Source organism: Myotis davidii, unplaced genomic scaffold, assembly GCF_000327345.1.
Source record: "Myotis davidii unplaced genomic scaffold, ASM32734v1 scaffold44, whole genome shotgun sequence".
NCBI lineage: Eukaryota > Metazoa > Chordata > Mammalia > Chiroptera > Vespertilionidae > Myotis > Myotis davidii.
The window spans coordinates 4,868,462-4,879,859 of NW_006299705.1; positions in this window are offsets into that span (position 1 = coordinate 4,868,462).

The following is an 11,398-nucleotide window of genomic DNA, read 5'->3' on the forward strand; positions in this document are numbered from 1 at the left end:
GAGACCCACAGGGCCTTATCTGCTATCAGCCAGGAAGGAGCCCGGGCTTCCATACTCTGCCGCCAGCGCTAACCCGCCTTCAGTCCTGCATACCCGTCCCTCTCAGTAACCGGACCTACCCAAGCCTCTGCCTATTAACCTTTCCTCTTCCTCCTCATGACTTTTCATAGCTAACGGACTAAATGAAAGGGCAGAACAATTTTTATCATGATTTTCCTGAGGCTGCTTAGCCCAACTACCCCTTCATTTCAGTCAGTTCTGTGGAAGCTTGTGCTTCTCCATTTTAAGGAGGCTGCCGCACACTGCCCCTCACCCCCAAGCCTGGCTCTCACCCCTCTCTTGGTCCCCTCCAAGGAGGCTCACTCCACAGACTCCTGAGAAATCATTCTCTTACTAAAGACTCGCTGAGGTGAGGGGTGGGAGTGGGGTTGGGGGTATGGAGGTGGGGGTTACATCACCCACACACAGAATTTCACATAGAAAAGTCCCCTAACTTGTCTCTTTCCCCCCAAGTCCTTTCCTTCCCTTTGGACCTTTCCCCCCTCGGTCCCCTCAGCATCAGCACCCTAACCTTCTCCCTCACCCCAAACTCTCCGTTCCGACCCTCGTCCTCCTTTGCTTATGCAAAGTCATTTAGGTCCTGGGCCTGCAGAGGCAGGATGACTGTGTGAGGGCCAAAAATAAGAGCTGCCCCGGTCACCAGGACCCCTCCTGGTGGAGGAATTTTAAATATCTCATCACTTTTCTGTTTTACGTTTCTTCGTTAAACTCATTGGAACCTCCCTCGAGGCTCCCTTGCCCGCCCACATTTCTGATGGAGGCAGCTTCTCTTTGTGTTGCGCCAACTTCTGGGATGAACTCGATTCTACAAACAGACACTCATGGACCCACATCAGCACAGCCCGAGTCAAAGTTCCGAGTCAAAGCTTTTGGTGACCCCCTCATGGGTGTGCAGCCTCCGTGGTGGCACAGAGCCCAGCGCTTTGAAGGGCCCCGGCATGGTTTGATGTTCTGCTGTCACCATCCAGAAATTCTTATTAAGTTTGAACAAGGGGCCCCACGTTTTCATTTGCACCAGGCCCTGAACATGACGTAGCCAGTTCTGTCTACACGTGGCCCTCATGGCAAATCTCCCTTCCTCACAAGCAGTTTCTCCACACTCCCCATAAACCTTCATCTCCAGGGCCATCTGCTGTGGCCAACCTAGCCCTGCTCATCGCGGAAGCTGGGCCTGGACAGGCAGCTGTGCAGACGGAGATGGTGGGCCCGTCCTTTGTTCTAATGAGACCACAGAAACCAGGGTCTCGGGGAAGGCAGGGGTGGGTGGGGGAGAGGCAGAGAGGTGTGGGGATGGGAGAAGAGCCCTTGCCCAACCACCCACCCCACCCACATGCCAATTACAGAGATTCCATCAGTACAGAGAAGCCCTTTGTGGTGAAGCCCTTTCCAACTGTTTTAAAAATAAGACTATTCCTGAGGGGGTCGACACCCCATATTATTGGCCTCCACCATGCTGTGAGCAAGTGTGCAAGCTGTTGTGAGCTGAGTACTGGTGGAGGCTTGGCACAGGGGCTATTTGAAGAGGGAGGGAGGATGCTTTTGGAACTTGGAGGAGGGAAATCACAAAGGAGAAATCTGCGGGGCGCTGCAGAGTGGGCATGGGGCTCAGGATAGAATGGGACTGTGGGAAGGGAGGAAGCTGCTGAAGGAGCATTTCTTCTAGTTCACAATTTTGCTGGACTTGAACAAAAGCTGTTCAGCTCAGCCTCTCGTTTTCTTGAGGTTTTTTGTTAATCGTCCCCAAAGGATATTTTTATCCATTACTTTTTTTTTTCTCAGAGAGAGTGGAGAGAGAGAGACATTGATGCAAGAGAGACATATTCACTGGTTGCCTCCACACGTGCCCTGACCAGAGGACAAGGAGTGAACCACAAGCCAGGCATGTGCCCTGGGCCAGGAATCCAACCCATGACCCTTCCATCCACAGGCCACCACTCTAACCACTTAGCACCACTGGCCAGGGCAGCTCAGCCTCTCTTGACATGCAAAAGGGTTTGAATTAGTTTCCTGTGGAGGAGATATATATATATATAGTTTTGCCAATAAAACATGACTACAACCTGGGTGGCTTAAGACAACAGAAACTGATTCTTACACAGTTCTGTGGACGAGAAGGCTGAAATCAGGTGTCAGCAGGGCTGGTCCTTCCGGAGGCTCAGGCAGAGAATCCATCCCATGCCTGTTTCCTAGCTTCTGGCCTCTGCCTGGCAGTAGCATTCCTTGGGTTGTAAACACATCATTCCAGTCTTTGCCTCTATCTTCCCTTCGTCTCCCCTGTGTCTCTGTGTGTCCGGGCTCCCTCCCCCTTTTCCTGTAAGCACAGCAGTCACTGGATGTGGGACCCACTCTAAATGCTGAATGACCTCATCTCGAGAACCTTAACTTAGTTACATCTGCAGTGACCCTATTTTCCAGGCAACAAACTGACTTAGATACTTTGAAACTGCTAAGACACCAGATCTTAAGTGTTCTCACCACAAAAAAGAAAGGGTAATTATATGATGTGATAGAGGTATAAGCTAAAGTTATGGTAGCAATCAGATTGCAATACATAAGTGTATCAAATCAACACACTGTACAAATTAAACTCATATGATGTTATATGTAAATTATATCTCACTTTAAATATACCTTTTAAAAGACTCTATTTCTAAATAAGGTCACATTCGCAAGTACACGGTTTAGGACTTGGATATATCTCTTTGGTGCCACAATTCAATAGTTAGGGTTCTCACATTTTCAGTTCTGCTGGCTTCTTACCCACGCTTTACTTGAACTTTTGAGCTGTGCTTTTTCCCTTGACAGAATCCTGAGATCCATTACTAAACAATAATAGCAGCAGCTCTGCAAACCCACGGCATGTTACAAGTGTGCCCCTCGGGAGGCTGCAGGAGCTCCGTGTCCCAGGAGAATGGGAAAGAAACAATAGCCAAACGCCTTTGATCCCTTCAGTAGAAGAGTTTCAGTAAGAGCCAAACCCTATGCTTTTAAAATTGTTGTACATTAGTCAGAGCATAGAAATGTGAATGTTTACGATCCTGAAACTGAAATGGAAAAGTAACAAAAATGCGGTTCTAGGAGATTTTCCTTAGATTCATGGGTTTGTTGAAAAATATCGAAAAGCCTAACACAACACTTGTGAATAAAACCTCTAATGACTAAATCTTATCCACCACTCCCGTTCCAGGCTTTTAGGAAAAATTTGCTTTTTGGAAAATTATACCCAAATGATACCACAGAAGAACAATCAGAAATTATGCATGATTCCTAATCACTAAGGAAAGGTTTGATTACTCTGAGCGATTTGGCATAATAAAATTATTAAAACAAGGAAATGATCTTATAAAAAGTTAGGGTTCCTCCCCCCTCATTAATCTTCACCACTTTGGGTCATTTCTGTTAAGTATCATCATGGCTTGGATCAGGGTTACAGAATAGTCTGTAGATTTGAGATGGACATCAGCTCTTCTGAGTGCCAGTCTACTTTCTCAGAGGCCAGGTTACCTCCCATTTCCTTCTTTTATGTGCAGAAAATCCCCAAAACCCCAGTGTGGCTCATGCATCCTAATCACATTTTGTGACTGGTAATATCACCATGCAATTAACTTTAGAAATGTTTTCATGGAAAAATAAACTAAAAACAATATCCCAGAAAATTATGAGAATGATAAGAAGGAGCTCTGTTAGATATTAATAAAGGAAAGGAGTAAAGGGAATCAAACATTAAGAAGCCTAAACAACTTGAATCTGCTTTTCTAGGAAGCTATAGCTTCACACACTGCCCAGGAAACCACTGGTGGGTTCTCTCTGCAGATTACTAGGGGAGGAATCTATATATATAAAGCCTAAACAACCATTTGACCCATAGCTATGACATGCACTGACCATCAGGGGGCAGACACTCAATGCACAGGCATGGAAACATGGAACAGACTGATGAATCTCAGAGGGAAGGGGGCAGGTGGGAGATTAACCAAAAATCTAATATGCATACTAGAGGCCTGGTGCATGGATTTGTGCACTGGTGGGGTCCCTCGGCCTGGCCTGCAGGGATCAGGCTGAAACCAGCAGTCTGACATCCCCTGAGGGGTCCCGGATTGCGAGAGGGTGCAGGCCAGGTCAAGGGACCCCATTGGTGCACGAATCTGTGCACTGTGCCTCTACTAGAAACAATAAAAGGGCCAGGCTTGTGTGGCTTAGTGGTTGAGCATCAGCCCATGAACCAAGAGGTCACTGGTTCGATTCCTTGTCCAGGCACATGCCCAGGTTTCAGGATTGATCCCCAGGAGGGGGCATGCAGGAGGCAGCCAATCAGTGTTCTCTCATTGATGTTTCTGTCTCTCTATCCCTCTCCCTTCTTCTCTCTCTAAAAAAATCAATAAATATATATATTTAAAAAACCAATAAAGAGAAAATTCCTCTGCTGGACACATACCCAATGGAAGCCAAGATGGTGACAATGGAGGCCTGTTGGTCTAGCCTGGGAAAAGGATTGGATTGCATAAGGGGTACAAAACCCCAGATCTAGGAAATAGATTGGTTAGGGGGTGAACCCATCAGAAGCCTGGGAAAGACTGGGTAGTTGATTGGTTAGCTTGAAGAAGTGCCTAGTCCTCCCCAAACCCGAGATAATATAACCCAAGCTTAACAAAGGTCACTCACTCTCTTTCTTTCTCTCTCTCACTTGGTAACATGCCATCGCCCCACTTGCTTGCATGTTTTCCCTCCACAGCAGCCATGTGGGGCTAGCAGTCACACAGGCAGAAGTCATATGGACTCTAAGTGTGAGTCTGGGCACAGTCAGCTGAAGTGCAGCTGGGAACACAGACTAAGCCAGTTGGATGGTGACAAAGACCAGACTGGACTGAACCATGGTGCAAGATGTCTGGCCCTGGCCCTATTTCTGGGCCTGATGAAGACAAGATTGGACTTTTTCTATGGTGGGTGGGACAGAAGATGGGACACTGGGAACCCCAGAGCAGTCCTTTGATTTTGCTTCTACAAGGAACCGCAAAACTTCAACTTCCCATAGGTGAGTCTCCTGAAATGCTTTTCTTGTGACTCCGTGAAAGGACATCATTTCCACTGGCAAAAGCCCTACCAGGCACTGAACTACATTACACAGCCACAGTACTTAAAGCAGTGTGCAACCATCACATGAAGTTCACATGAATGGGTGGGTCAGAAGACGACATATAGGCCTGAGAAATTTGATAGGATATAAGTGACGTTTCAAGTCAACTGGATAGTCACTGAGAAATAGGACATTTGAATCTGTATCTCAAACTTCAAGTAAAAATACTAAATGCATTGAGAGTAAAAATGCCAGAAACAAAACAAATCAAACACACACACAGTGGAAGAAAATGGGAAAACTTTTACAATTTTAAGGTGAGAAAGACTTTTAAGTATGGCCAAAAATCCTATATAATAAAAGGGTAATATGCAAATTGACCCTAATGGCTGAACAACCAGGAACAACCAGTCACTATGACGTGCACTGATGACCAGGGGGCAGACGCTCAAAGTAGTAGCTGCCCCCTGGTGGTCAGTGCACTCCCACAGGGGAAGCTTTGGTCAGCCACAAGTTAGGAGCCTCTCCTGCCTCCCTTGCAGTGGTAAGGATGTCCAACTGGGGCTTAGGCCCACTCCCTGAGGGCCTAAGCCATCAGTTGGACATCTTCCAAGGGCTCCCAGGCTGCCAGAGGGATGTCTGACTGCCAGCTTAGGTCTGATCCCCCTAGGGAGTAGGCCTAAGCCAGCAAGTGGACATCCCACCAGGGGTCCCAGACTGCTAGAGGGCGCAGGCCGGGCTGAGGGACCCCCCCCAGTGCATGGATTTTTATGCACCAGGCCTCTAGTAATAATAATAATAATCCAGATGACTAAAAGGAAAAAGCAACTTAGACAAAAATAATTATTTTTTTCCATGGAAAAGCCAAGATAAGCAATCAAAAGGTGAACAATAAACTGGGAAAAATGTTTATAACATATCATAGACAAAAGACTAATTTGCTTTCCTTTCTCCCTCATCTCCACACATATTGATTTAACCAATAGAAAAATGGGCAAAGGCTATAAAGACAGCCAAGGAAGAAGTAAACACTCAAAAAAATATTTGCCTCATTCATAATAAGAGAAATGCAAATTTAAAAGTACAGTTCAATTATGTACAGAAAGTTTATTTTAAAAAACAAATAAAAAGCCATGTTTCACTCATCAGATTGGAAAGGTGCAAAGCTCTTTGTACGGCATGACCACCACTATTTCCATCAAGATGGTGTGCCCTCCTCTAGGTTCCCTCCTCTTGCCTCTGGGTGGGATCGTAGTTCTTCTGAAGAATGAAGAGTGGAGGGGATGCTGTGTGACATGTAAGCAGGGCTGGGACCAAGGTGAGGCAAGAGAGGTGACAGGGCACAAACTATAGGAGAGGGGCATGCAAATGGAAGGTCGGCCTAAAAAAAGTGCCTCCTTAAATTGTGTGCCCTGGGCACCTCCCTTGCTTCTTACTTCCAAGGAAGTCTGGTTACCTTGATGTCATGAGGCTGGAGTAGACCACAAAAGGATAGAAAGACACTGAGTGGTCCCAGTAATTCCATCCCCTGATGATTCTGCTCTTTCCAGTCATGTAATAGACACATAACTGAGAAAATATTTTTTAAAAATATATTTTTGTTGATTTCAGAGAGGAAGGGAGAGGGAGAGAGAGAGAGAAACATCAATGATAAGAAAGAATCATCAATAGGCTGCCTCCTGCATGCCCCTCACTGGGGATTGAGCCTGAAACCCAGGCATGTGCCCTGACTGCAATCAAACTGTGATTGTGACCTCCTGGTTCATAGGTCGATGCTCAACAACTGAGCCATGTCAGCCAGGCGAGAAAGTCTTTAAAATGACTCCAGCCCTAGTCACTGTGTGAATGCAACATCCTGAGAGATCCCACAGCAGAACAACCCAGCCAAGTCACCCACGGAAACAATGAAAGATAAAAAAATAATTATTGTTGTTTGAAGTCACTCAGTTTTGGGTGATTTGTTAGGCAGTATAGTTATAGACTTTATAGATAGCTAATATAGGCACTCTCAAGCTTTGCTAGTGGCAGATTAAACTGGTACATCCTCCTTGGAAATGGGCAGTTTACTAATGTCTAATCCAAATAATGCAAACTCATGCCCTTTGTCCAGAAATTCCACTTTTAGAAGTTTCCCAACAAATATAGTCACACATATGCAAAATGATATGCATACAACACATTTATCACAGTGTTTTTTAAATAGAAACAATTAGAAACAACCTAAAAGGCCATCAATATGGGCCTGTTGAAGGAAATTATAACATTCAATGGAATACTGTTCAGTTCAACCAAGAATGAGGGTATTCTTTATATGATGATATGGAAAAAATCTCTAATGTAATTACTAAGCAAAACAATAATAAGAAAAGTAAGATGCAAAGCAATGTGCAGAATACACTGACAATTATGAAAGAGGAGGGAGAAAAGAAAATATGTTCATAATTGCATGAATACGCATAGATTATCTTGGCAAATTACCCAAGAAACCTTCAGATCATTGCCTGGAGTAGAGAACTGATGGCTGATAGGAGTGGGAGGGTGGAGGCTCCCTGCATACCCTTCAATGCTTCTTAATTATATACCAGGTGAACGTATTACCTAATTAAAAAATTAAAAAATAAAAATTAACTTTAAAAAAAAGTTTTCAAGTGTTTTCACTTAAAACGAACACTGCCCACACTTTTCGATAGTAGAACTGTATCTTCCAACTGGGGTCCTGGGGATCAGGAAGAGGTTCTGGCAGGGTGTGTACACACAGGGAGGAGGCTGGGAGAATCAGTTTCTACATATAGAATGAGCAAACGTGCTCCTGCCTGGAGTTCATTTGGCTGGGAAAACACCTTGCCAGGCTGGTTCTGTTTCCTGGCTGCTTCTCTCCCAGCCTTCCTTCTCTCATTTGACCGAAGGCGGGCATACCCCTCACCTGCCCTGCATTTTATTCTGGGTGTTACCGCAGAGTGGAAAGACCCCTGAGAGGCCAAACAAAGGGACAATTCAAAATACTGGCATTGGTTTTGAGAAAGAACAACTTTAAAGATTGGGAAATAAGTCCTTTTGCAAGTCTAATTCTTGCAAAGGATCATTTCCAAGATTTTGCTTCCAAAAAAATTGAAAGAGGACCTGTTGAGTTATCAGTGGACAGCACATTAAAAGTTAGTTTTGATAATGGACCACAAGGCCATTTTTTAAAAAATTATCTTTATTGTTGAAAATATTACAGATGTTCCCCCATTTTTTCCCCATTGACCCCTATCCACCCACATCCACCCCTCCCAGGCCTTTGTCTGTGTCCATGGGCTATGCATTTTTGCATATAAGTTCCCTGGTTAGTCTCTCCACACCCACTCCAACCCTGCCTTCCTTCTGAAATTTGTCAGACTGTTCATTTTTTATATGTAACTCAGGACTTCAAAGAAACGAGTGACTTTGCCATATGTTTATTTATAGAAACAACATTCCTCAGCACTGACATTTGTAAAACCAAAAAAAAAAGAGAGAAATAAAATTGATGTGATAAATTATACGCAGTCATAAATAGCTGAAATTGCTTAAAAACCAAAGCAGCCCTATCCATCTTACTAAGAGATACATTTTCAATAAAATTACTTTAAAGTTTAATGAGTATATCTGGTCAAAACAATGGTAGTGATAATGTCATCTAAAGCCCCCTCTTCCCCCGTTAGAACATTATGATCACAGGAAATGTCTTAATTTCAATCTGTTTACATATTTTTATTACATTAAAGTACAATAGAGTGATTGTAAAAAAGACTTTTAAGCATACAGATATATCAGGGGTCAATTGAATGAAATAAGTTCAACATGACAAGGGAACAATGTAAAATTTCCGTGTGTTAAAGAATTAACTTATTGATGTATTTTAAAAATGATGATAGCGGGTATAAAATGGCTGTGGTATTTGGATACATTTTTAAAGAATGATATAACTCAGTTTTTAAAATGTTATATCTTTTGTTGAAAAAGCATTGTAAATAACATAAAACTGTATGAAAGTTCTTCAAATTCTTTAAGCAATACACAAATAAATAATTTGAACTATTGCCTTAGAGACCATCTGGTTCAGCTCTCTTTACTTTGCAAATGAAAAACTTGTCCATCAAAGTGAAAGTAACTCTCTCAAGGTCACTGAGTGACAAATGGGGCCAGACCCTGGTCTCCCGCCCCCTGGTCCTGGCAGCTAGAACTGATCCAGGCAGCTTGCCTGGTAGGAGTGAGTTCCCTGTGGTCCTTGGCAGGAACGCCTGAGTGGTAAGGAGCAAAGGGAATCAGCCCAGATTCCAACACTGGGCACCTACCTGCCCTTGGGCATGGAGATAAAGCCCAAGCATTAAAATGCTGTCTTCCCACATCCTCATGGGGCATGTGCAACCTCTTGCTGCCCCCTTAAGATAAACTTTCCCTTCCCATTCTCTCACCTCTAATTTCTATGTATCTCTTGCTTTCACTTTGCTCATCAGATGCCTTTCCTGGGAACCAGCCTCACCCCAATACCTACGATTCCAGCAAGTGCTGGCCTGTGCCCAATGAGCTGGAGAATGGAGCTGCAGGGGAGACCATATTGGCAACTTCTTAACTTTGCTTGGGTAGTTCTGCTTTTTCTCTGCTCTCACCCTAGATCTGACATCCAGCTTCACTCATTCAGCTACAGGCAGGATTTTTATGTAATTCATTTTTTGTATTAGCATGCATTTGAAAGAGAGGGAACATAATAATTATGCCAGAAAAACAGGTAAAAACCAGACCACCGTGGGATATATTGTCACCTTAGCTATAAGCTCCTGGTGAGGAAGGAAGGAAAGAAGAAAGGAGAAAATGCTCAAATGTTGGGTTAGGCGTGGGGAGTGTTAAAGCAGCGAATAAATCAGGAAGATTTGGCCTGGAACTGGATGATAAGACCCAAGTGATGGGAACTGTGTAGTAATAATGTCTGTTGTGTGGGGTTTTTTGTCCAACCTTCTGGGGACAGCCATTACTACCGATGGGCAGAATCAGTAGCTATAATTTGGGGAGTCCAAAAGAAATCCAGAATTACATATACATGGCTTTCTAATGACTTCTGTAGTAAGAGGACTTCTGACATCTCCCCAATTAAAATTACTGCTTAGGCCTTCTAGAAACTAGTACATTTTACCTGGGTGGCATCACTTGGTGGGAATATCATAAAGTGCATCCTTCTTACCTTAGAGAGAAGAATCATGAAAACATGGTCATAGGACAGGTAAATTTTGAAGTGGGAGCTAGAGATGACATAGTCAAAGATCCAGAGCTAAGCTGCTGCACCAAGCTTATGGGAGGAGGCAGCTATGGCTGGGAGTGGGGGTGGGGCATTCCGTATGGCCTGTCCACACTTGCAACCTCATTGAACCCCTCCTATAACCATATGGGTTGGGCACATTCTCCCCTGCGTTACCCAGGATGTAATGTCCAGACAGCTTGTTACCCTCTGAAATTTTTTTGAAAGATCATTATAGGAGACAGATTGTGCCAGAAATCACAAGAATAACACCTTGTATGTGTGCAGTTCTCTGTGTTGTAAGTATTTTTACATGCATCATTTTATCCAGACTTGATAAGAGCCCCATGGAATGAACTGGCCAGGTATCGTTATAATCGCTTTATAATGGACACAGCTGAGGTTCATACTCCTGACTTTGGGTTTAGTGATTTGGTACATTTCCCAGATGCTACAGTTTCTGAGAGATCAACCCTGACAAATTCCCTTGGCTTTACAGGGAGGTTAGTTCAGTCACTCCAGTTATGAATATTCAGAACACATTTATTTATAATTAGATTCACATACAACTTTTCCCAAGGTCTCTAACTCCCTAAAAATCTGATTCCTGTCTACCTTTCCAACGGTCAAGTCTTCCTTTTCTCTCTCTATTCTAGTGTGGTCCCCTTTAGGATCCTTGACTAGGCCAAACTCTTTGCCATTGGTTGTTTCCTCTGTCTGGACTTCTTTCCCACAGATCTTTGTGTGGCCGTCTTATTCTCAGGCCTCTGGCCAAGGTTCATTTATTAAGACTCCCTCTCCCGCTTATCTAAAGTGGCCTCTCTGGTTACTCTGTTATATCATCCTGCTTATTTCCTTGATTACACAGCACAACTTGCAATTCTCTTGCTTATCTGTTATGTACTTTTATCATGTTTTCTCCACTAGAACATACTACTAATTCCATGAGGCATATTGCTCTATTCCCAGTGCTGGTACATAGGAGGTACTCGTAAATGTTGTTTTATAAA